Below are 25,656 nucleotides of genomic sequence, written 5' to 3' on the forward strand. Positions count from 1 at the left end.
TATTGGATAGTGTATTTCTGTATTTACTTCTGAAAAGGTGATTGTGAAGGTAGTTTGTTTAGATTTATTAACGTGATTATTTAGCTAAAATTCTTTTTTTTTTTTTTTTTTAATGTTTTTACACCTTTTGAAGGACTTGCTATCCCATCCCATACCCATGCTAACAAAAATAAAAAGTTGCACTCCACAGTTAGTACAAATCCTTTTTGACAATCTCGACCCTAATCCTTCATCCGTGTCCACACGTGACGTAGCAAAGTAGTTTCCTAAGTTTGACACGCTCATTTAAATTGCATGGAATCTGCATTTGAATGTAGCGCTCAGTTTTCTGTGTTTTTCAGTTCCGTTTTGTTCTTTTCCTTCCTCGAAGAAAAGCACACACACACGCACACACACATACACGAGGCTAACTGGAGAATCTAAATTAGATACCAAGAGTGAGAGGTTGCTCTCTCCATGTGTCAGCAGTGATTGACTGCCGGTCCATCCGGAGAGAGCCTCCCTCTGCCCCGCCACCCCACCCTCCTGCTCCCTCACTGAAGCCTCCTCCAGGGGCCGTCACTATCAGAGATAGATCCATGTAGCCTCTCCAATGTTGGCTTCATATTTCACGTTTCTATGGAGTGCTAAGGTGCGACTTCCTTCTGAAATGATGGCTTCAGAAATGCATTTTTAAAAGGTTTTATTTCCTGTTACCAAGTGGTCCGTCCCAACCCAAAGAAAAGAAAGTGCAAGTGCAAGTGCAGAGAGCCAAGTTTTTGGAATCTATGGAGGCGGTGAGTGACCCGGACTGCACTTCAAGTCGGACTCCAGTTTTTGTTTTCTTGCACCTGTGTGAGACAACTGCGCCAGAGGCGGTTCCGACCATCCAAAACTCAGAACTCCACATACTTTCTCCAGCACCTCCTGCACCACATTTCATTCACCGCAGTCTTTGAGGGGGTTCGCTGGCTCCCAAGCCGTCTGCGCATTAGTTGTGAAAACAAATTCCTCACTGTCAAATCAGACTTCAGCCTGAACCACACGAATCCTCCTCCAACTCCATCAAATCGTCACTCACCTTCGAATCAACCTTCAGCGTCGCCCACTTCCTTCTGCATCCCACCTGCCCATCTGTCCACTCAGAAGTCCCCGCCGCAGCCGCACAGCCGACGGCTTTATTAATGCCGATAACCAAGACTTTTAACTTTCATTTGTGAAGTGCACTGCCATTTAATTTGCTTCACACTTATTCATGCGCCGTCAAAGAACTTCTTGACTAATTTTTAGCACTCACATCATTTGACAGCACCGCGGCTTGAATCCACAATGAAACTTCGTCGCACTTCGCCGTGGAGGACAGACTTCAGTTATTTGCCTTTTTTAATAGCTGACAGCAGAGTTTTTTCTGCCCCAACTCTTCGTGTGACAGACAATATCCATGGTTTTTGGAGTGAAAGATGGACCGCATAGTTTGAAGATGGAAAAGCTGATCAAGATTGAAGTTTTAAACGTGCGGATCTGAAAGAGACGATGCGTCACGCAGCATTTCAGAGGGGAAAACGGTCCAGTAGAACACGAACAAGTGCATATGAATAATCCACAAACAAAGCAACATCATTGTCACTACACAGCAGTGAACAAACGCACACAACCAGCTGTCTGACCCGTTCTCCAATGACTCACAACAGCGGATAAACCTCAAACAAATTAAACAAATGAACTTGAACAATTTGATTCACAATTATAGTCCATTTTGCCTTGAGTCATCCTCGTGACTCGGACAATACACATTTGCACACAGAACTAGCAACAGGACTTTTCCTGTGTCTGTGAATTGTGCGTCAGAGGTCACACAGCTGCATGGTCGGTGGTCAGACCCTGTCTTCTTTAAAGCTCTACTGTACCACTGCTCTGAGGTCCTGTTTTCATGTGTCAGCGTCAGGTTTTACAGATAAAATATACAGTATTTTGTATGTAGCCCTTGCATGTAGCTTGACATTGCCACTGATGACAGTACACAATGAGATGTTTTTTTGTTTGTTTTCTTTTTAATTGTTGCCTCAGGTATCACACGAGTCGGAGACTCAGTGAGATGCTCGACACGAAGTGGATCGACAAGAATATATATTTGATCTGAATAATGTTCTCCAAGCTTCACATTTCCAGAGTCCACTAACTTTGCCATTAAAAAGCAAGAGCGCCACCTACAGAAGCCTCAAAAATCTTCTCCATACAACAATCCTGATTCAGCTTCTCTAAAGAATTATGAAACCAGAGGAATTTCCAAGTTGGAAAGCAGGAGAGGAGGAAATGCAATAAGTTATGAATGAATGAAATACACAAACATATGGCGCAAATGACTGTGTCCTCTTCATCCAGCTTGATTTCAAGGTGCAAACAGATTACGCTGATTCTATACGGACAAGGCGTGAGAATAGCATCCACGGACATTGGCTATCTTCTTTTCTGACTTAGACAACAGGAACTGAACGTCGTTCCCAGCACTGACTCCCCACTTCCCGAGGCGACTGGTTCTGCTTTCAGACCACAGACACCCTTCATCGATCGGACAGCAAAACCCACGTCCATCTAATTTGGTCCAGCTCATGAACCTCCAGAGTCAAAACACAGATACAGAGCGAGTCCTCTTGAGTCACCATAAAAGGCATCGCTGAGCCAGAAACGCTGCAAATCCCACTTGAAAACTGATAAATACTGGTGTGTCTTGTATTACGCAGGAACCAGGAAGTGCGCTGTAGCAAACCATTATTCACCTCTTCCGTCACTGTTCATCCGTCACGGCAAGAGGTGACATTCTGCTCTTGCTGTTTACAACTCGGAGGCATGCATGAATAAGAGAAAGAAAATCCAGAGTCCAAACAGACCCTCACACTGGCTCTGTTTCCCAACACATTCCATGTCTCCTCGCACAAAGATTTGACTTTAATGATCAGAGGTTATATCGATGATGACATTTACATCACAGACACCAGCTGAACCATCATTTTTAAACTGCCACGCGGAACAACGCTGCAAAACCTGGGAAAATACGGTGAAAAAAGACAAAATATATTTGAGAAAATATCAATTTCAGTAGTGAGCTTTAAATAAATAACGGACAAGACTAAGAACGGGGCCCAAAGTCTCCGCTTGATAGTGACGTCATGACCCCTGACCTCCACTAGCGATCCTAACCTGCTGACCTACAATAATGGCGTTTCAATAGCAGATTTCCCGCAGGCATGTCACTCAGGCCGATGCCGTTGTTCCTACAGATGACAGTCAATTTGACGATGGGTTTGCTGAAAATCAATTTCACCCATCTATTAAAAAGCCATTCAGACCAAAATGAAAAAGCCCCCGAAACACGGCAAAGAACCTCTGTGTCCCATCGATAGGTATCAGAGACCAAAATCCGTTTCTGTGAAAATGTTGCGGGTTATTTATTACTCTCAGATTGAGCGTGACGCCAAGCAGCAGCGGCGAGGTGCCACAGCCAGCGAGGCAGGGTGATTACGTGGCGGCGTGGAGAATATAAACTCCTCGGGGCTTCAACCTCCAAGAGGCAATCTCATCTTTAAGCTGATCTGCTGAATTATAATGTGTCAATTCCTGAGATGAATAGAAACAGGTCTGGAGAGACAGCCGTGACGCAACGTTCAAGTCAGCAGAATAATGATATGACTTGAGGAATCCACGGATATCTCTGTTCGGATGATCTCATTATTCTCCGAGTTACATTCAGGAAATGTCTGCCGCTTCCAAAAGCAATTCAGATGCGGATAACGTCTCGACGGAAGGGACCGCGACTCACTCCATCCCCGCACGGTGCACGGTCAAGATTACAAACTTAATCTGAGGTGCCGAACGGCACGGGAAATAAATGTCTTTCATAATCTCAACTTTCCTTTTCTGTCTCCCAACCTCCAAAAAAAAAGCCTTCAGAAAAGTTGGATGAAGCATGTTGTGAGGAAACCAGCTGCAAACTTCCCATCGCCTGGATTAAACACTCGTGCAAGACAGCAACACCCTAAATAATTTGGACATATTCTACCACTCCCAGTTCAGTGGCACGCCAGAAAATGTTCAATTCCAGGATACACGGTTCTTAGATTAGTAGAAATTAAAGTTTCATAATCCCGGTTGGGAAATTGGGCCAGTGCTGCAGCTGGGAAAAAAAAATGATAAAAACGCACAAAGACAAGAGGGAATGACATCATCTCTGGGAATGGTGGAGTTTTGGCAGAAATATCTTCCATGTACGTGTCGCTGTGAGGTAACACTACACACGGTCTCATCTGTTGTTTGGTGAAACAGGGAGTGATCACATCACCTTGGAAATGCAAATGATCGAGTCAGTTCAACAGGTTTTGTGTCCGATAGTAACAGTGCAAGTTTGTAAAGACACAACTGCAAACGAATCCTCATCTGTCTGACCAAAGAAAGCACATATAAGTGAGCAGATTTTTGGAGTGAGCAGATTCAGAAGAAAGCTTCCCATGGTTAACGTCTGATGTAAATATACAAAATAAATCTGATCTTTTTTTTGTACTGGCTTACTTAACCCTTGGTTGTGTTTCAGGCCTTCCACATGGGAGACCAACTAGATCCTCTCCTCACCAAACGGACACGTTGGCTGGAGAGGGCACCATGCAGCTCTAATGATGAAACCTGACCTACTGGCTGCAGGTCATTCTCCTCCTCAACACACTAATAAAAGAGCTTCTATTAGATTCTCCTGAGCAGGAGGAGTGTTCAGTTTTGGGAGGAGCAGAAATGAAAATGAGAAATGAGAGGAAAGACAGAGGAATGAAACATCATAATAACAATAATAAAAATAATCACAATAATAACAACAATAATAATAAAAATAACAGCACCGATAATAATAATATAATAACAGTAACAATAATCACAACACCACCAATAATAATAATCATCATAATAATAATAGCACAAACCATCATCATCGCACGGGTCAATGGTGAGTCTAATCAACTTAAGCCTAAAGTGGTACATTATAAGCAGACAACACACAAGTGAGAATGGAAGGGGCAGGAAGAGTAAAGACAAGGAAGTGGGTGAAGAGGAAATGTGCAGGCATGGTGGAACAGAAGGAGACGACTGAGAGGGCTGATCAGCGACCACACATTCTCTACCTAAAGGCATCATAATGAGACTCTTTTTAAGAGACTGCTGTGTCCAGTGTTGCATGTTTGACAGCCAGACATTTCAGTCCAGTGAAATCTTTCATCTCCTGACTGATGTTCCAAAAGGAGGATACTTCAATTTAGATGTTATTTGGTACACAGACCAAACACATGATCATTTGAGAAGCGCCACCCCATGGCTCATACTGAACAACAAAATTCCACTTGAAAATAGTCCCCATTAAGATTCAGGATGTGTCGTCTGCTAGAGTGAAAGGGTTTTCAGTGTTTACTGAGACAAGATGAGAAACGCAGGTTTCAGAGGGACAGCTCTTGTAGATAAGTTTGGAGACAGAGTTAGGGAGCGGAGACACCAGGTAGGGGAAGAAGACGTGCTACAATGAGGTTCAAGGAGGAGGCAAAGGAGGACAAAAGGACAGGTGCAACTACAGAGGACAATCTCCGAGGTTCAGGACGCACACTAAACATAACACAAACCATTTTTCTTTTGAGTGCCCATGTGTTCGGCAGCAGATAAGCCTGCGTTCTAAGTAAAGTTAGTGAAGCTCTCCCGTTTTGTGGCCAAGGATTCCAATCAGCACTTTCATTCCTGCTCATTTAATTAGAAACCATCAGCAAGTGTGCACAATCATTCACACTCTCCACCCTGCTGTCAGCAGACTGTCAACTGAATGTTTAATACGGTGCCTACTTCCCTGGGTCCGGCTCACTCTTGTACTGACTCCCAGCCTCACAAGATCATTTGTCATGACACAGTAATGTATGTGCAGGGCCCTTGGCCGCGGCGTGCCACGGGATCCGGCTTCCGTTTGGGATCAGGTGAGAATGGATGAACACAAAAAACACATCCCGAAAATGAGAGGTTTGACGGCGCCTCTCGTTGGTTCAGGCGAGGAAGGGACGCATCACTCGGTCTCACTTTCTCTTGGAAATGCGCAGCCTAGTTTGAGAGTTTCTCGAGTTCAATTATCCCAGAGAGACATTCTCCGACAAGAATCAGCCAGTCGTGGTGAAGAAGGAGCAGATAAGGAAGAGTGGAGTCCGAATGTGTGATTCAAGTGCATTCGGCAGGGCCTCTGTCCTCTTAGGGTCATGTCTCTTCCACCGACAATAAATATTTATTCACAGCCAAGAGCCTCTCCAGAATGGACTGCAGACCCTCCTGCATTGATTGGCATCACTCCATCCGTCTGCTTGTTCTCTCCGCTCCATCAAAATTCCACCCATGAACCAGCAGCTGTGGGCTCCGCGAAGACAACATGGGGTGAATGTGTGCGGGGCTCGGTGCCTGAGACCCAATGATCTCTTCCCTCATCATCTGCAGTTGTCAGTGTTTTCAGCCGCTGTGCAAAAATGGGAGACGTCGACTCATCCGTCAGTGTCAACGCAGCCGCCAAGCCTCTGTTGATAAACAATATATATATATGTCCTGCAATCTTAAGGCCGTCGGTAGATTTAAAGTTTTAATCTTGAGTTAACTGGCGATTCATCTCAAATTAATCACACTTTTTAATATGCTCTAAATGTAGTTTAAAGGAAGTTTTTTTTATCAATAAAACAGTTTGCGATGACCATAACTTCCAGACTATAGACTGCAGCCACTGAATTTAAGAAGGAAAACAGATCTTGTTCATACATAAGCCGCGGGTGCGGTGGTGCTGTCTGCCCCGTAAAAATGCACGAGGAAAACTGCTAAGCTAGTTTTGAAAACGGGGTTCAGGAGTCATGAAACAAACTGGGCAAAATTGACATTTAAGCGCTCAAAATGCGGGTTTAGACCGCGACAAAAAAGTAGTAGCTATTCCGGAAAATGACGGTAATCGTGTGCCAATTCTGTTTTAGAGCGATTAAATGAGATTCGAAATGTAATCTATCGACAGCCCTACTGTAGGCAGATAGCTGGCTTGAAACAATCACATGCATTACATGTTAACAACATGAGTAGGGCTGCAACTAACCACGATTTTCATAGTCAACTAGTCCTAGATTGAGAACGATTGGACGCAGATTTGCTATAGGTTGATGAAAACACCAAGACGGATTGTGTCCTTTGATGTTTTGATTTTATTAGCACTGTTGACTTTTATTGAAATTCCTTGACATTACCAGCTCGAAAACGACTTGTAGTTGTCGCTGAGAGTTCAGAGATACAAGAAGACACACCAACACAACACAGCTCTCAGGAGAGACATGAACTGCCACAACACTCTGCAAGCATCATGCTCGCTGCATCGTAACCGGCAAAGGCCCCACGCTGAACTCAGAGTCCCAGACATCTGATAAAGTCTCGCCAAAATCAGTAAAGCTGACTAATGCACCTTCTTGGCTTGAATTTTTTAAGCTCTCCTGAGTGCAAGAAGAGATTTTCTTCTCACAGGTTGACTGGAAAAATCGTCATGCATTTTTAAACCCTGAAGGTGAAAACCGGCCGTGTTCCCTGAAGGTTAATGTGGGCAACTCGCACTTGGATATAAGAGAGAAGTCCATTTTTTTAGTTACTCAAAACGTGCATTCGACATTAAGATTTGTATGTGAAAATCAATAAATAAATAAGATCCCTGATAGCAAAATGTATCTGGCCCAGATGTACTATGGGAACCAGGGATGATCCAACCATGATTTTTGCTGCCGATCACTGACACCGACCACAAGGATTGACAATGAATTTGTCATCAAAATGATGAGACCGTCTGTGGACATGATGTGAAAACATGAACTTTAAATCATTTTAATTCAGACATGTTTTAATACACCTCTTCAAGGTGGCAAAAATAGAAAAACCTTTCTGAATGCAACTATTCTGTCAACAGACTTTTTTCTGGAAGAAAAAAAATGAACTGAAAAACATTTAATTCAATGGAGACGTCGCAGGTGAGTCTCTAGAGATGAACCTGACTCTAAAACGGCGATAGATCCGACCGTTTCCATTCTTGTTTCCTTCTCCTTCCTGCTCATCCAGCTCACTGAAATTAATAATTATTCTGAACGTTACACTCTGACCCGCGTTGCTCAGTGTCAGCAGCTGCTGAGGAACCAGTGGTCTCACTTTCATGAGCCCAGAAAACTCTCTGTGCTCCGTCAACTGTTGGCGCTTTAAATGGCGTGTTAATTTAAAGGCACTTCCCGGTCCACATGGCGTCTGACGTGGGCCATAGATGTGGGAGTCACCAGATCAAGTTATTCATAACAGAGAACAGATAGGAGCCACACCGGCCCAGATCGGTGCGGAATATGACAGTCAGACTCCAGGTAGCAGTCAGCCCCGCCCTGGACATCCATCTGGTCATTCTAACTGCTACGAGGACTTGACGTCTGCTATCTGGGATTGGAGACGAAGGACGACCTGTGGCTTGAACCCTGGAGATTCACAGCCATTTGTCAGGATTGTATGACCTCTGTGAAAAAGAGCCACTGGATATATGCTTGTGTCCAAAGCAGAGAAGCAGTAACTTCAGTTCAGACAAACTTAAACCTGAAATGATGCAGAGCAAAAAAAGAGAAGAAAACTGTCAGCACACACAACTGGCTTTTATCCTTTGAAGTTTGTTTTGGAGTTGTTTTTTTGCTGTTTAATTTTCAAAGTTTCAGGAGACTGAAGTTTGGGATGAGAGTTCCACTGAATGTCATATCTGCTCCAAAATATACAGCAGACATTTCAAGTTCATTAAAAGCGTCAAACAAAATTTGATTTCATAATGATACATCGTCAGCTGTGGATTCTTTTTGTCATTTTGAGGCACCATTTCAGAGGAAGTGTCATTCCGCCACTAAAGTCTGGAGCTCAGAAGAGTTCTCTCCTCCTTTTTGTCCCTGAAATGGCAAAAATATCTCTCAAAACTGTGATCCATCATCCTTCGACCACAAATCATCCAGCCACACAAATCAGCAAAATGAGACGCAAAGTCGACGTCGTGACAGAACAACCGGCTCTGGTTGGATTGATGAGGTTTCCAAGAGTCAAAGACAGAATGTCATTTTAGAGGAAGCAGAGAAAAGAACGTCAATTTCTTTGACTAGAGTTGAAGCCATAAGCGGCAGATCCAAAGACCATATGCTTATTTAACATGGGACAGATGTGAAACCTGCTCCATCATGGTCCCCCCGGCGTTTTACCCGCCCAGGGACCACATGTGGCCCTCATGGAGTCTGAGGGAAACTATGAAAACTAGGACCTCAGATCTCAATTTTTGCTGCAACTTTTTTCTCTTTTTTTATTTATATTTTGACTTTTCAATGAGTTGTTTCATGATTTAACTCGACTGAAAATCATTTATATTCAAAATTAAAATTTTAATAATTTGAATAAAGAAATTGAAAAAAAAACATATATTTTTTTGTATTGTATACATTAGCTTTGCAACTCATTTACAACTTCACACATTTAATATTAATAATGAAAATTAAATGAGTTTGATTATATGTAAATAAAACATATATTAAATTAACTGTTAAATAATCATTTCACCAATTCCATAATGCACGATAACACCAGTTTCCAGTTTTTGTTGCTATGAAGTCAAGAGTCAAGAGAGCACCTCCTTTAAAAGAAGACTGTTGGGGTCAGGATGTACAATGCTCACCACCATTCTCCGAAGCTCCTCATTAAACACAACATGGACAGCAGCTTCACACGTGACAGTTTACTCAGAAGCTCCCGTTTGTCGAGTTTAAAATGGGGGTTGAAGATATTTTTATTCTTTTTCTTCTGATGCAGCAAGGCACCATCCGTCGTCTAACACCATACTTTGTTTGTTTTGTTGTTGACAAACGAAGGCGTGAAGTGGAAAAAATGGATGGAGAGTCCACACAAAAACTCTTCACTCACCAAAGGCCCAATTCATCCAGCCACACACAACAGCTCCGGACAATGAAAACAGCTCTTTTGTAAATGTTGCTTCGAAAACCAGTCATTTTTCTCAGCAATTTTGATGTATTACTTCAGATGCATTAGATAGATCACGCTCTCGCTCGTCCTTGGCTCCTCACAACCAAAGATACTTTTAATGCTTAATCTTCAATTCGAAAACTGAAAGAAAACACTTTTCAGCAAAAGACTGGGATGAGTGTTTCCTTTGTGCGTCTAGTGAAGAGAAGACACAGGACGATATTTCGCACAATATTTAGTTGAAAGGGAAATGATACCATGGCAAAAAGCTTGCTTTTAATCAATAAACCGGTTTCATTTTTAGTTTTCATGACACTTTTGTGAAATCAACATCAAAAGTACATCAGCCGCTACTATAACACCGAGTCCAAAACAATGACTCGAGTAAACTACGGATTTTTACAGGCGACGGACGTCCGTCCTCAGGAGGTTTCTTTCTAGATGTTTCCGATAAAAACATACCGAAAACATAATCATGTCCACCTCTGTGACACATTGTGTCTTATTCGCTTGTTTCTATATTTCCACATTGTTTCAATACTTTGGATCATGTGATATTTCATCTTTATAAAGTGACCATTTTTCTGAAGGAGCGGTGCTTCACCATCTTTTATTAGTAACTTAACTTCAGACTTACACTGTTGTGATATGAATGGTGTCTAAATCAATCTTCCTTTCTTTCAGTTTGACATCAAGAACCAAGATGTCAAGTTCCTCCTTACCTTTGCTCTGTAAGGAGGAACTCAAGTACACAACACTTTTACAACTTCTTCTTAAGATCTCAAGTCTGAAGAAAGTTTCCAGGAAGTTAAAAAAAACGTTTCAGTACTTAAGGATTGCACGCCAAACCAAATTTTCTTGTGCGCTCAGGAGTTTATGACACCCATTTTACTTTACTGTACTCTGGATTTCTATGTACAAGGCTTGCAAAACCCTGTTTATTTCAGTCAGTGAGGCAACAAGACTCTCCTGAACACAGGCTGGGAGCATGGTTGACAGATGTGGCGAACCCTTTCCAACCCTCTTGAATCGTATTTTGAGTTCTGCATCAGTTTCCCACTCCATCAAACTGGTGCTTACAGTCGACGGTGATCATCAGTCATCCACAGTGACGCTTCAGTGATTCACCAATAATGACCAGAGTCTCTGGAAAAATGAACTATTCATGTGGGCAAGAGAAGGCTACTGAAATACATTTGACCATTTCTAATTTCCCAAAAACCCTGAGAAATGCCTGCGAAATTTTTATCACCCACCCAGAGCTATTTCGCCAGTCCAACAGGCACAAAAGAAGCTCCGCTGGCAAGAAGCCCACCCAATCTGGCAACACTGTCCGCAGGATAAAAACCCACCAGGAATGAAATCCGCGGTTTTCACAACATCATCGCACTGTTTTAAATATTCATGTCGCTACAATGATGAACATGAGCCACTGTTTGCGGCTTTGTTGACACACGGTCTCATGTTGTCAGCTGAATATTGATTTTGGTGGTGTGCCTGCCACGTGCTGCAGTGAGGGAGGCAGCGTGGTTCCTTCATTTCATTCGCCTGCCGCATGTAAAATTAATACTAAGCCTTGATACACTTTTGTTGATTCCAGAGAACCTCGGACAAAAGTCCGTCCCGGGGACCGTTTGTGGCCCTTGAGCAGATTATTTTGGGCCCACAGCCAGTCAGAAGTATTAAACCAGAGGGTTTGAAAGAGACTTTTTAAGCTCTATTTATGACAACTGGGGAAAACAATAAATAATTCAACACAATAAAAAATCTGTACATTAAGAAATTCCCATTTTGCGTGAAATATTTTTTTTGCTGTTTACATTTTAAACTTCTAAATAATGTTCTTGAGATAATAACTATGAACTTGATTTCATCAGTAGAAGTTGGCCCCCACCTGTTCTCAAAAGCTTTCACACCCCCCCAGCAGAGCAATGAATCAGTCCATTGACATCACGATATAAGTCGTGTATCACATGGTTCCTCACAGCAACAAGGATTCGAGGAAGCTCAAAACTGGATTGGACCTTTCTGTGTGGAGTTTCCTGTTCTGGTGAGGGTTTCCTCTAGGCACACTGGTTTCCCCCCACAGTCCAAAAAACATACAGCGATTACTTGGGACTGTACTCCCTCCAGCAACCCCATGAGGGAATGAGCAGGGAAAATGAATGTTGCAACGCAAAAGGAACTTACTTGTTAAGATGAATTCCCTAGGATTATTAAAAGAATAATTTTAGAGCCAAAGATTCTAAATCATCTACATTATCCTGGTATTAGACAGAGACATACCTTTGCTCTGTAAGGAGGAACTACAGTACACAACACTTATACAGTTAACAATGAACTCACCACTTGCCCAAATGAACCTTGAAGCGCATTTTCCATTGAAGGTACAACACTCACTAGCAAGATTCTTTGACTAGAGTGTGGTCTCTCTGCGGTGGGTGGCTGGTGTAGAAGATGGCTGGGATAAGGAGATAATCCTGATCAGCCGGTGGTGATGTCAGAGAGAAAACACAAAGGGGAGACCCGGGGCTTTTTGAATCAGAGTGCATGGGCGAGACTATAAATCATATGGGTTGCCAGAGAGCACTGCTGTACAGAGCCGAACCCTCTCCGCATCTCATCTTCCCCTCCACCACACTGCCTTCGTGGCCATCTTCCTTTCTCTAGAAAATACTCCCCGAGTACAACAAGCCATGCGCTATTAGTCTATAGTCTCAACAAGACTCCCCACGTGTGGGTGGGAACAGCAATCTGATGGCGCCGTTGGAATATATTCAGGGGCGAGAGAAGTTCAATTGTTGACGGCAGTCTGTTTCATAGAAGAACGTCATCACATTTTTGCAACAGTAAAAAGGTGGAGTTCTACTTCAAAACTTTCATTGACTCAATAGAATCCTGCCTTTTCTTTAAGTACTACATGGTTCTCATAGAGTCACAGACGTTTCAGTGAAGCTGTGATTGTTTAAAATGCTATCCTGACAGTTATTACATGTATTACGGTACAGACATTTCAGACATCAAAATAAAATGGAAAGAAATAACTACTCTTCCCAGTGAGGACAGCAACAAATTTTGCATAATAGCTTGAGGCCCAAACACATCTTCAGCCACTTTTGTTCAACTGACTTGTACTTTCTGTGTTCAAATCTGTGCTAACATGGCAGCACCACAACCAGCACGGTGTTCACTTGCATTTGAACTGGAGTTGCAGCAGGTTATCCAATGACCAACTCCGGCTGGAACCCAACTCTCATGGTATCTAAATGCCGCAGGGGTGAGCTGAAGATATAAAGTAGACCCACATTGTTTTATCCAGCTAGAACAGGAACCATGGATGGAAGCACAAGGTCCCTGTCTAAGAGCCTGACATCCAGGCCAGTACCAAGAGGGTGGTCCCTGGAACCCACGTCTGTTTAAGGGCAACACAGTCTTTGCTTTTTCACTCAGTGCTATTGAACTGTTTGAACTGGTTTGTCATGGAGGAGCCAACTGGGGTCTTCCGGTACCCGACAAGCTTGTTGGCTATTTGGGAGGATCAAACCCATCTACCACAGTAATGAGGACGGTCTGAAGTATGGAAGAAAGAGCTGAGCCAAAAGGCAAATCTCTTGATACAGAACAGCTGGACTCTTCAGTTGAGAAGCTTGTCATTATAGAGAGACTCAGAGGAGAACAGGGAGGCTCTTCTCATCAAGAACCCCGGATGACTCCTTGAACCCCTGGCGTGTCCAACCGGGAGGAAGCCCCAGGGCAGACCCAGGACTCGCTGGAGAGAGTGTTCCTTGCTGGTCTAGATACACTTCAGTATTGCCCCAGAAATGATGGAGAAGGTGTCGATTACAAGTGAAGCCTGGGTCTCTCCACTTCAGCCGCTGCCCCCATGACCTGACTAGAGTTTGCAGTGGAAAATGAATGGCTGCATTATAGTCTTGTTATATTTGCACTTCTTGGACTCACAGTGTCATGTAACCTCAAACTGGAAGGTGCATTTCTGAAGCTGTACCTGCTGCGTCCATAAGGATGATTATTTTCTATGAAAAATGAAACAGGGAAAAGCAAAACAATAATATTTTTAAAAGTGTAATGTTAAATAATACTTCAGTATTTATCAAATATGGTAATGTATGTCGGTTTACATGGCAACAAGGCGCTCCAAGGGGCTCTTGAACAAGTCACATCAAGTTGCCCTGCAGCATTCAGATGCGCTTTTCTTTAGTGAGAAAGAAAAAAAGAAACTTGACATTTTCCTATAAAATAATATTTGAAGGAGGAAATAGTTACTATTAGAATCCTTTATTTTTGCACCGCCGTTTTCCATACAGCACTCGCGATTATTCAAGTAATTAAATAAACATTTCCTCACGTGGTTACGATACTACACGTTTCAGAGATCGGGTTTTTAAATGAGAGCACTTCGGTGTATCATTTTAGACCCTTCGATAAGTCACATCTCTCACACGCTCTTCTCAAGGGAGGATTTCATCCACTTAACCAGCGTGGAACCATCGCTCATCGTTGCGCACACATGCACCTCCGGTGTTGGGCACAGGCACCCAGCCCCCACTGTACTTCTTCTTCTTAAATACCCGTCAAACTTAGCCACCAAGCCCACATGTATTCAACATGCCAGAGGAAAGCGTCATGATGCGCAAAGCTTTCCAAAATCCATCACCCGCCACGTTGGGAGCCCCGACAAGTGCGGATCACCGCCCCCTTCATCAGCAGAGACAGAGCGAGGGTTTCACGGGTCCTACCTTGGTCGGGGGTCGCAGTCTAGCGGGGGATATTAGGGGAAAACACTCCGATCTGCAGCAGTAACAGCTGGGGGACGCGAGAATGTACGATCCGTGGACGGTGCGCCGCGCGTCTCAGCAGAAGGAGAAGCGAGGAGAGAGAGAGAGTCAGTGGGGAGAGTAAGAGGAGGGGGGTCGGATGAGAAAGGAGGGGGTGAGAGGAGACAGGCTTGATGATGGATTGGGACAACAGCAACACGCGCTTGTGGACTTACACTCGCGAGAGAAACGCTTATAACAAAATGTACCGACAGATTCAACAAAAGCTCGGTCCTTCCTTTCGCAGTAGTTGGACGCACCGCGGAGCGTTCCGTGTGAATTCCGGGAAGAGTTGGCTTCTGCCACCCGTCACTCTCAACTTATTGGCTTCGCTGCGCCTCATTTCTAACCGGAGCACGTAGCGACGCGCCTCCGATGCGCGCGTCCACTTCAAGGAGCCGGGAGGCGCTGGCACGCGCGCAAGGAGACAGTGAGGGGTCCAGCTGCGCGAGCGGACGCCGGTGGTCGTTATGGTGAAGCGAACAGTTCGCTGACTGGCGTTTTGGCTGCTGAGAAAGAGGCTGAGATTTAAGTTTTTCAGTGGTGATGTTGAACTGAAGCACCTGTGTCAAACCCGAGGCCTGAGGGCCAAGGCCCACCCACTGAGGCATTTAATGAAGTCTGCAGGGGCCTGGGATGGCTGGCAATTACACTCTATCACAGGGGTCGCCAACATGGTGCCCACCTGCACAAGGTAGTGATAATAATTTAAGTAATAATAATTTCAATTGACATGTAATAACCATCTTATTACGTGTGATTTTGTGATTACGTTTTTGGTACACCATCGGTAATTGTTGTTAAAACTCAGCAAGTATTTGAGAGAAAATATCATTTATCATCCATTATGTATATTTAGATTTCAGAAGTGTGTACTGAACCAATGGTAGCCCTTCATTTAGACAGCACAAAATCTGGAATAGACTCAGTAGTCTTCATTGCCAACGTCAATATATTGGGAGTGAGGTTGGATTGCTGCCCACTGACTAAGTGAAACCGAGGACAATGCTTCATGACGCTTCAGCACCCCACTTGTTTGACTACTATCAACAATGTGACAAGAGAAGAGCGGAGATGATGCCAGATGTTTAATATTTTTTGCAAGTGGTTACCGCTGGAGAAGGCCTTCTTCAATGGGACTGGGTCAGGGGGGTGACATGGGTCCATGAGATGAGGACTGTCACCTCTCTGGTGGAGAGGGAATCCAAGTTGGGTCGAGGCATTGAGAAACACCTGGACTCACCTCCACCCACAGCTCGGAAACCAGCCTTCTCAAGAGGGACGGGCCACTCATCCATGCCGGAGTTGACCAGTTTGAGAGGCCCCACAAAAGGGTTGTCAAGGAGGAGAGCACATGGTGGTCTTCCTGTTGAGTTGGACCACCAGGAGTCTCTAACAAGTCCAATGTGAAGCACACAAAGCAGGCTCTGCTATATATCTGATCCAGTGCTGTGTTAAGTTTAGCCTGAAGGCAAGATGTTCATCTGAGTTACAGATTTATTTAGTGGAGCCCTGATGTGGGCACGGTATTGAAATCCCACTTCAATTCCCTGAACCAATAACGCAGGTTATACTTTTCAAATGATTTCACGTGTGAAGTCAACAGACTGGATATAAAAGCCGGGCCAAGCAGGTTAATACCTCTTTGGCTCTTAATTATTGGAACATATGCACATCATTCGGCGAGTTCCCTTTTTGGAGCATTTAACATTTCATCAAGTGTTCCTCAGGGGTTGAGTCACCGCTCCAGATGTTGGCGCCTGCCCTCATTCCATTGTCTTACGCAACATGGACCTCATTAAAATATGACCTCGACTCGTTCATTACAGCTGGATTTAAATATAGGAAGGCTGGTGCCACACGCCTGTTTCATGGAACCATGGCTGGGTTTCCCGTCATGCAAGAGCAGTCTGAGCTGACTGAGATGTGATGATTTGTCACCGCACCGTTCAGGATGGCAACAATGAGACCGCAATATAGATACGCCATAGATGGAACACACCTTTTATAACTCATTGCCCAATTCCACACTTATTTCGTTGATTCTATCGGACATCGGGTGACAAAATGAAGGAGGGAAACATTCACGACTCAAGCGATGCTATCAGCAGATGAACCCTTGGCTTTCTACTGTCTATTGAACCACGCAGTTACTTTGTGTGTACAGGGTTTTTCCAATCACAATTACATCACAACAAAGCCATTCCGAGTGATTGCTTTCAGTATTTTTGCTAACTTAAAGCTCATATTGATCTCCTGAAGCGGGGCTAAAGACAATGCTAAAGGCCACTTTAGCGTTGGGGTTGCCTTTGCAAAGCATTCTTCATCCAACATGTCGACTAATTTCAACTGTTCAAGAGCAGAGTTACGGATATCAAACCTCATGTCCAACCGATCAAGTTACAGTCTGAAGTCCTCCACACTCACAAGTGTGGAAGTATCTTTCATCAGATAATGGTTTTCCATCTCAGAGGGAAGGGTATATCACAGACTCCAACCAGTAAAATCTCATTATACCGTCATAAAATCCCACTCATGAAGGGTCTTTTTTCCAAGTGGCGATTTGATAACAAGTGAACTCCAATACATCGCCATGAACTTTATCACAATCAGTGGTTGGCAGCTTCTCTACCCGGACTGACTTTTTTATTTTTAAACACCTTCTTACTATCAATTGTATCAACAACACGTTTCTCTCAGGAAGCTGCGCTTGCAGAATGAATAACTTATTTGTGGAAAAAAAACTGACAGCAGTTGAGGTCCAGGTTCTCAGTGGGGGGCCGTGCATTTTACACCGAGGCCTTCAGTCCGCTGAAAGTAAATACCTCAGACGTTTGCACTCACCAGGCGCTAAGCCTGCTGTACAGCTTGATTGGAAGTGGCAAACTTTCTCCGCCCGGTTATCTCACCAGTCTGGCTGTAGATGCCGGGGAAATGCAAGGGCGGAGAACAGAGCCATACACACTGGAATGTCACCAAATATCATATATATATATATATATGGAAAATACATTAAAAATGAAATTCACTTTTGTCATAAATATGCTCATGATTTCTGGTTATGTTAGTAGTAGTAGTAGTACAACTAGTATGTTGTTTGCTGTCCCTCACAGCCAGCCACTGCAGTTTATTAAGTTCAGTGTCAGAATGTTCTTAAATCTCAGCAAGTGTCAAGTGAACATCAGGAAACCATTGCCTACGGAGAGGTGAGGAAGGCAACAGTTGGCGTGCAAATAAATCCTGCACCTACGAAGCAACACAAGAAAGCTTCCAGCCTGTCCATCGTCATCGTCGTCACCACGAAACGGACCGGAGCTGCGGCACTTGAAAGCACCCAAAATCCCAAAGTAAGAGGATCCTGACACAGAAACAGTTTTGCCCTGCTGGCAGCTCCGAGTTTTACAGAATAAATCAAGATTTTTAAGGCTCAAAACAAAGGGAAAACAAACCTTCAACCACCCATCATCACGTCAACATCATAGCTTGGAAGTTATTGTGTGAATAAATCCATCATAGGCTTTATCTATTATTGTCTGTCTAGAAATCGAATCATGGATTGGCATTTGTTGGAGAATAATGGGTTCAATTATATGAAAGATTATGCACAGGTCAGCGAGACTCACCACAGTTGAAAATAACATGTATCTCACTTAAAAAAAACTCCAAAACAATAGTCTGAACGCTGACTTCACCACCACCACCACTCCACACTTCATTTTCGGTTTTTCAAGAGCAAATGTGAAGTACAGACGCAGACACCCGCGGCACTGCAGCATACAGTTCCCCATCCCAGCCGCGGCTGGTTAAGTGTAGCCTATGAAGCATAAAACGGCTTATTTATCCGCCAACCTGCTGAAATAAACTGTGGCTGTAGCAGGGAAGGAACCTCTCATCCATTGTCACGTGTCGATTTATCAGTCGAGGCCAGAAGTGTGGCGAGATTGCACACATCATGAGACGACTGTGGAAGCCACAGAATGGATCTCCTGCTCTTACTGCTCCTCTTCAACAAACAAATGGGTAGCAATTAAACTGCAATTACAAGGTTCATCTTGACAGATGATTCAAACGGATGCCAGATTTGAGCCAACAGGGAGCGAGAGAAACATTCCAGCGATGAGGCTGGAGAAACAACACTTAGTCGCATCCTCTACTTCTCACTGCCCTCCAGCTTCTTCAAAGGGTTTTGCATCATTTCCAGCTCTGAGACTGCTCTTTCATGAAATAAAGTTTTCTTTAAATACATTCCTTTTTTCCACAAATGGCCTTCTAAGGTTTGTCTCCTCTTTCTTGTTTTTGTTTTCCCTGCAGCTTTAATGTGATTCAGAGGTTGGTAATAATGTTCTCCGGAAAGGAAAAGCCAACGGTTGACGAAGGACATCTGAGATGCAAACATAAAAGTGTTTGGGTTTATTTTTTTCATACCTTCAGCCTAAGGCCATTTCCACTTAGAGCTACAAGTCAGCCATTTCTTTTTGTCGTACAAAACTTTTCGAATGACCAAAAGCATCTTGGAATGAGTGCAACTGGTCGCGCCAGACGACAAAGTTGAAACCTAGAACATAAGCAAAGCTCTTAAACTTAACTGAGCTAACCAACAGTGCTCAGCAAAAGTACTCAGCAGCTACAATCCTACTGTTTTAAAGGTGCAGCTACTGTCCCTGTTTGTGTTTAAAGAAACATCTGTAGTGTCAGTAACATGGCCTTAACAACATCTGAGCATTTAGGAAATAACAAATAAGAAGAATTGACTTAAAAAAAAAATACACAAATAAATACATAAAAATTAAATTTAAAAAATACACAAATAAATACATAAAAAAAGCCTACACAAGTCACACACAGAATCATGGGATCGATTGGGGGAAAAATAAATGCAAAATGAACATTTTTAAAGTAAGTCACAGTAAGGCTCATGGGATCAATTGAAAAGTGAAAAAATCTTTCTGTAGATGTCACTACGAAGCCTCATTGCCTGGTTTTCCCGTGCAGGGATCCTTTCACAGCTTATGTTTCAGGTTTGTCGTCGTCCTGGATCAGAACATTCGTATCACAGGTGTCTAGTAGATCTGTACTTCATTTTTAGATCATGTATCAGGGGAGATTTATCTGTTTTTATACACCACTTGTTGCTGGTTGTTTTAAATAGACACAGTACACCATGTTTAAGGGTTGATCATGTGACGACAGTTGTTGCTTCTTTCATGGCTCTTAAGGTCATGTGTTTGTTTTTGGTTTAGTTCTGTAACACTGCTGTAAACAATTTATATTTTTTATTATTTGAAAGGAATATTGGAATATTGATCCCGGAGGCCCTTCAATTGTCTAAGAACATTGTGAGTTTGGCTTTGTTGTCACAAAGGTGGGTGAGATGCCATAGCAAAACCATCCATCTCTGTTGAAAGCATGAAAGGAAACAGCCTTACTGCTGCCTTCATCATTCCAGCTGTAAATATATGGGTCACTTGACAGTCGGCAGCAGGGAAAAATAATAAATAAATGAAGAACCAGGGCTTTACATTCTTGTTTTTACTGGGCTAATTATAGCTCTCTGTGTGAGAGGCAGTCGACGGATTTATTTATTTTTTTAATTAGTACTGAGCTGACTAAAAAAGTCCAGGCTACTAGCTGTAAGATAAAAGACAATTAAGGTTCTGCCTTGAAATGTCTTGATGCTTGATCAGCGCACACTTGGGGTTGAAGCGAATAATCACAGGGAAGTCAAATGATGGTTTTACACAACCGCATCATCATCATATGTAGAAGAGTGTCTCTGAAACACGATCCACACAGGAAAGTGTTGCACGAGTGGATGAAGTGCAGTGCTCGGCTGCAGACGCCAGGGTGAATTTAGGGGGGGTATTTTCAGTCTCATTCCTTTTTATGGACCAAGCAGATTGACCCTTGTAGACCTTGGCGTCCTACTCAGTCATTGCCATGACTTTTCATGCTCTGACTGGCTAATAAGGGTGGACCAAAATTGTACCGTCTTTGCTGTAGCTATTATTGCAACACGTTGGGAAATAGACTGCGGTTGCAACCAATGTTAGGCATTTCAATGATCTGTCATTGTTTGTCATTGTAGCCGCAATGCTGTCTGGGAAATACCTTTCGTAAACGACAAACTGAGCTATCCAAGAGTCAGAAGCATCATAACGTTACAACGTTGCTCATCGTGTTACAGATCCGGATCTGGACAGAGCCTTCTGTTCGTGCTCTGCTTTCATTTCCTCCGTGTTTCTGCATGTTTCCACAAAGCTTATGGATAGGGAACAAACGGAGCAGTACCACGGAAAAAACGTGGGGGCAGTGTTGCTGTTACAACCAGATTCGTAGCTCTAACGAGACAACAAAGAAGTCGCGATATTGATAGTGCCTCCTACAGCGCTGCCTATGCTTAAGCATACTTCTTCTACAGTCGCCATGTTTGTTTTACAGTTTCATGTGTCATAAACGTTTGACTCTGGGACGCCCCTGAGTGGATGTATTTGTGAATGCCAATGTAAAGAACGCATGTAAGCATGAGATCAGTGACTCAATATACAGTATTTTATAAGTCGCACCAGCCATAAAATGCATAGTGAAGAAGGAAAAGACATATGTATGTCGCACTGGAGTATATGTCGCATTTTTTTGGGAAATTTATTTGATAAAATCCAACACCAAGAACAGACATGTCATCTAGAAAGGCAATTTAAAATAAAAATAGACCAGAGAACAACGGGCTGAATTAGTGTACGGTATGCTAAAGTTACGTGACACATAAACAAGGAACTGGTTTGTTAGCATAACATATTAAGAGTAATTCAGATAACTATAGCATAGCAAGAACATGCTAACAAGTTTACCAAACCATCAGTGTCATTCCAAACCCCAAAATCCAATGAATTCTTCATCCTCTGTGTCACTTTTAAACAACTCCGCCAACTCCAGAGGTAGAACATGCGGCGCTTCCTCTTCTACGTCACTTACGTCAGACTCAGTAGCAATTATTCCAGCCTTTCTGAATCTGAATACTCGCCGTGGCCACCTGGCCTTTAGCCCGTGATTCTGTTTTCCTCTTTTCAGTATGAGTAACCTCCGCTTTTCGCCAGTCCCTTACAAGTTTCTCGCCAAAATTTTTCTTTCTTTCTGCTGCTTGATTACCATTTTTGGCTCCATATTTCACTACTTGCAGCTTGTAATCTGCAGAAAGTGACTTTCTTTTCTGTGCGTTTTTTGTTTAGCTGTTCTTGCAGTTTAGTGTGAAAATAGAAATAATGTAATACTGTTTTAATAATTTAATACACAAGTCGCTGCAGAGTATAAATTGCATCCCCCGCCAAACTATGAAAAACTGCGACTTATAATTCTCAAAATACAGTACTTGTCTTTTTCACCCACAAATATTGTGCATTCCAAGTTCTTACTCAATTATTTCTCATGTAATCCCTTGAAACTCCCTCCCTCACGTTAGCTTTAGCATCGTCACATTCACATCTTCACATCAGCCTCAGACTTTGCTAGCTGTCACAGAGGCCTGTACTCCACAGATAACAACTCACTGGCTACGTGATGCAACAAAAAGCCGCCGATATGAAATCAATTATGGGACCCACGGCTGATAAACGGCGGCTTGGGATTTGGACCGCTCACCTGTTTACGGTGATGAACGGGAACACGCTAATTAAGATCATGACCGATGAGGTCGCCGGTGTGAAAGATCGTTTATCATTTTGAGTAATTAATGACCTTGTTGTTGAAAGCAGTAATGACTTTGGAGACTCCATAAAAGAGCCTGATGTCAGGCGGACAGGTGAGGCGTGTGTGGGAAGCACATATGTGGAGGGATGAAGAGAGTGCAGCAGGTTTTAAAGAAAAAAAAAAAGAAATCACAAGATGCCGATGCCCTTTCCTTCCAATGGCCACCTTCATTTTAACACACTGTAGCCCTCAGAACCCACATGCTTCCACGATGATATCTATTTCCCTGCTGTGACTCTCACTCCATATTCTGGCGCTATATTTATTACCATAAACAACTGAATTCAAATGAGCTGATGGTGACGGCTGGTGGCAGTAGTGTTCTGGAACTCACTCGCACTGAAAACTAGAGGAACTGTTGCAGCAGTTATTTTGCTGGCAGTCGATAAACGCAGTTGATCAAATGACTTTCGAGGCAGAGGTGAAACAGAGTGGTCTCAAGAACACAGGTTTTGTCCTTCCACTCAGTTTAAGCTCATCGGCAATGACATGCTGTAAAAGAAACACCTGTGCGGAACATACACAGCAACAATAGCAGAAAGAGATGACATTATTTTTTGCGGAAAACAGGTCTTATTTCCCACTCTGAAGTAAGGAACAGTCCTTCTGTGTTGGGTTGTGACGATGCCCACAAAGATATCCAATATACTGTACCATAGGTAATTCTACTAGGAGAAAACATTTAAATGAAAAACAGAACCATGCAAATATTACATAAATACAACGAAAAAGAAAATGTGGAAAATATGAAAAACTAAGCAATAAAACATGTTTTCACTCAGTACGAATAAATGCAAAGACAAATGGCTCAAGAGGAGAAGAAGAAGCTTCTTACTTGGACAAATGACAGCAACATTACTGTCATTTTTAAAGCGCTGAGCAGCGATTATTGACAGGAGAATGTGAAAACATTGGCCTAAAGTCAAACCCCTTTGTTAACAACCTCAGGAACCTCAGAACGTTATCAATCAAAAAGTTCATTGTTAAAACCTTCCGACTCCCGGTGAAGACATCTCACCTGGATAAATCTTCTTGCACTCACCGAGACTCATTAAACGGCACGACTTTTTTATTGAAATCTAAGTGCGACACATCCATTTCCGCTGGCAGTGAGAGACCAGAGCCATCAGTAGACAGTGAGTGCACTGTTGGGAAGCTTCGACTCATATATTCAAAGTTACAGTCGGCTAATGCTGCAAGTGCTTGTGTTGGGAATCACTTTGAAAGACAAATAATGTTTATTTTATTACCTCGACTTTCCTTTATCACTTCTCATTGCCTGGTGTGAAGCTGTCTCTAAGAGTCAGAGATATCAAGAGTCTTGTGCTGTTGCTTTCTTTGCTCCATAGATGCAAGGTCAGGCACGCTAAAGTACTGATTATTCCGTTGTGAAGATGAGCCAAGTGCCTTTAATAGGCTCTGCTCTCATCTTTTCAGCAAAATCATGTTATTCAGCTAATAGCTAGAGAGATCTGCAAATACACTCTCAAAATCACTGAGGATTTAATGGTACGTTGAAAGGGTCATGGACATTAAGTGAGACGGAATTAGAAATCCTTCTCTCCTTATGCAAAAAAAAAAAAAAAAAAAATCTATAAAACCATGAATTAGACCGGCGCCATCTTGTGTTGTAACATGGCATGGAAGTGGAGGTAATCACAAACAATATCGGCTAGGATTTGAACAATATGTCAACAGTTTTCGAGGAAGAACAATGGACTTATTATGATTTAAACCACGTTGTTCTGGAAGCGATGAGACTCGAACATCAGCTCTATAACAGAGAAAATAAAAGCCCTGTGAAAAGAACGATGACTCCCTCGCCAAGAGGTGAAACCGATCGTTGCACAGTCGCGACAATGCCATTGGTTGCCACATGTCCCTTGTTCGTTGCTTCACCATTTCTATTGTTTTGGGAAGATCCGGCGTCCTTGCTCACAACTAGAACATCCAGCTGGCACACAGCTGTGCAGTACGTCTTCTCTGACACTGAAGCTGAAGAGCTGGTTTGTCTGTGCCAACAGGACTCAATGACTCAAATGAGGCGCATTCCCAGTTCTCGCTTAATGCAACACAGCACTGAATTAGAAAGCAGTTTCATATATATTTTCAGCTGAATCAACTCCAATACTCCAATTGAGGGAGGATGAGGATCAATAAAAAATAAAATGCAAGATTGCCATCATCCTCGCAGTAAAACTGCTATCTTCCTTCAGTAAATGTTTGAAATCTAATGTGACAATCGTAAAAAAGGAATCAGTCCAATGCCTTTTACCTAGCATTGCAAAACGTAGCGACAATCAACGTCAGGGTCTTGACCACCACTAGGGGTCCATCTGTACGAGTGGCATCGGTCAGGAACGTAGCCCCGTCCATTTTTCTTTCTTTACAACTCGACGACTGACCAACTGTGTGGATGATAGCTCATCAATTCATACTGCATAGCATCATTCCACAGCCTTATCAATGACTCTTTAAGGACAAGACTTTCAGCATGCAAATGAAGAACCTACTCACTAGTTCTCATTTGTCAGAGTCCAGACTGAGACCAGACCGAGACCAAACTGATCCAGAACAAGCTGATCTGTTCGTTTCAATGGTCAGTCCTTGGTTTACTTAGAGAAAAACACCTCATGACCAGTTTGGGATCCCATATCGAGTTCTTTCAGAGCCTGTTACTGTACATCTGAGGCCGATTTGACTCAGCAAACAGACCAGACTCTTCCAGCACACATGCAATAAGACTGCTGAGTCATCATGTGATGAGAATGGAAGGAGGTGATTGATCCAAACAGAAAAGTCAATAATATTGCAACGTAAAACACAAGTGCTACTTCATTTAGTGTGTATGCAGTTCAATATTTGCGCTCAGAAATACTCCACAACAAACCACTTTTATTAAACCCTGTAGTTGCACTTTTTTTACTCCTTTTTGTGTCATTTTCTCAGGACCTGTGATGCAAATTTAGGGTATTTTTGAGCGGGTCAGTGTGGAGTAAAATGCAATGCAAAAAAAGTCTGTGATGAAAACAAATCACTT

General features: G+C 42.9%; 1 protein-coding gene across 3 annotated transcripts in view; it reads right to left on the minus strand.

The window, feature by feature from the left end:
- The window catches only part of LOC128755048 (protein phosphatase 1 regulatory subunit 29-like), a 221,333-nt gene that overhangs the window by 154,273 nt on the left and 41,404 nt on the right, over positions 1–25,656 (minus strand). For 2 of the 3 annotated variants that reach the window (XM_053858248.1, XM_053858245.1), the window contains exon 1: positions 14,796–15,094. The exons of the other annotated variant lie outside the window; for it this stretch is intronic. The gene's annotated coding sequence lies outside the window, so the exon portion shown is untranslated. Of the gene's footprint in view, positions 1–14,795; positions 15,095–25,656 lie in introns of those variants that run through there. 3 annotated transcript variants of the gene reach the window in all.

This window comes from Synchiropus splendidus, chromosome 2 (genome assembly GCF_027744825.2).
Source record: "Synchiropus splendidus isolate RoL2022-P1 chromosome 2, RoL_Sspl_1.0, whole genome shotgun sequence".
NCBI classification, from domain to species: Eukaryota; Metazoa; Chordata; class Actinopteri; order Syngnathiformes; family Callionymidae; genus Synchiropus; species Synchiropus splendidus.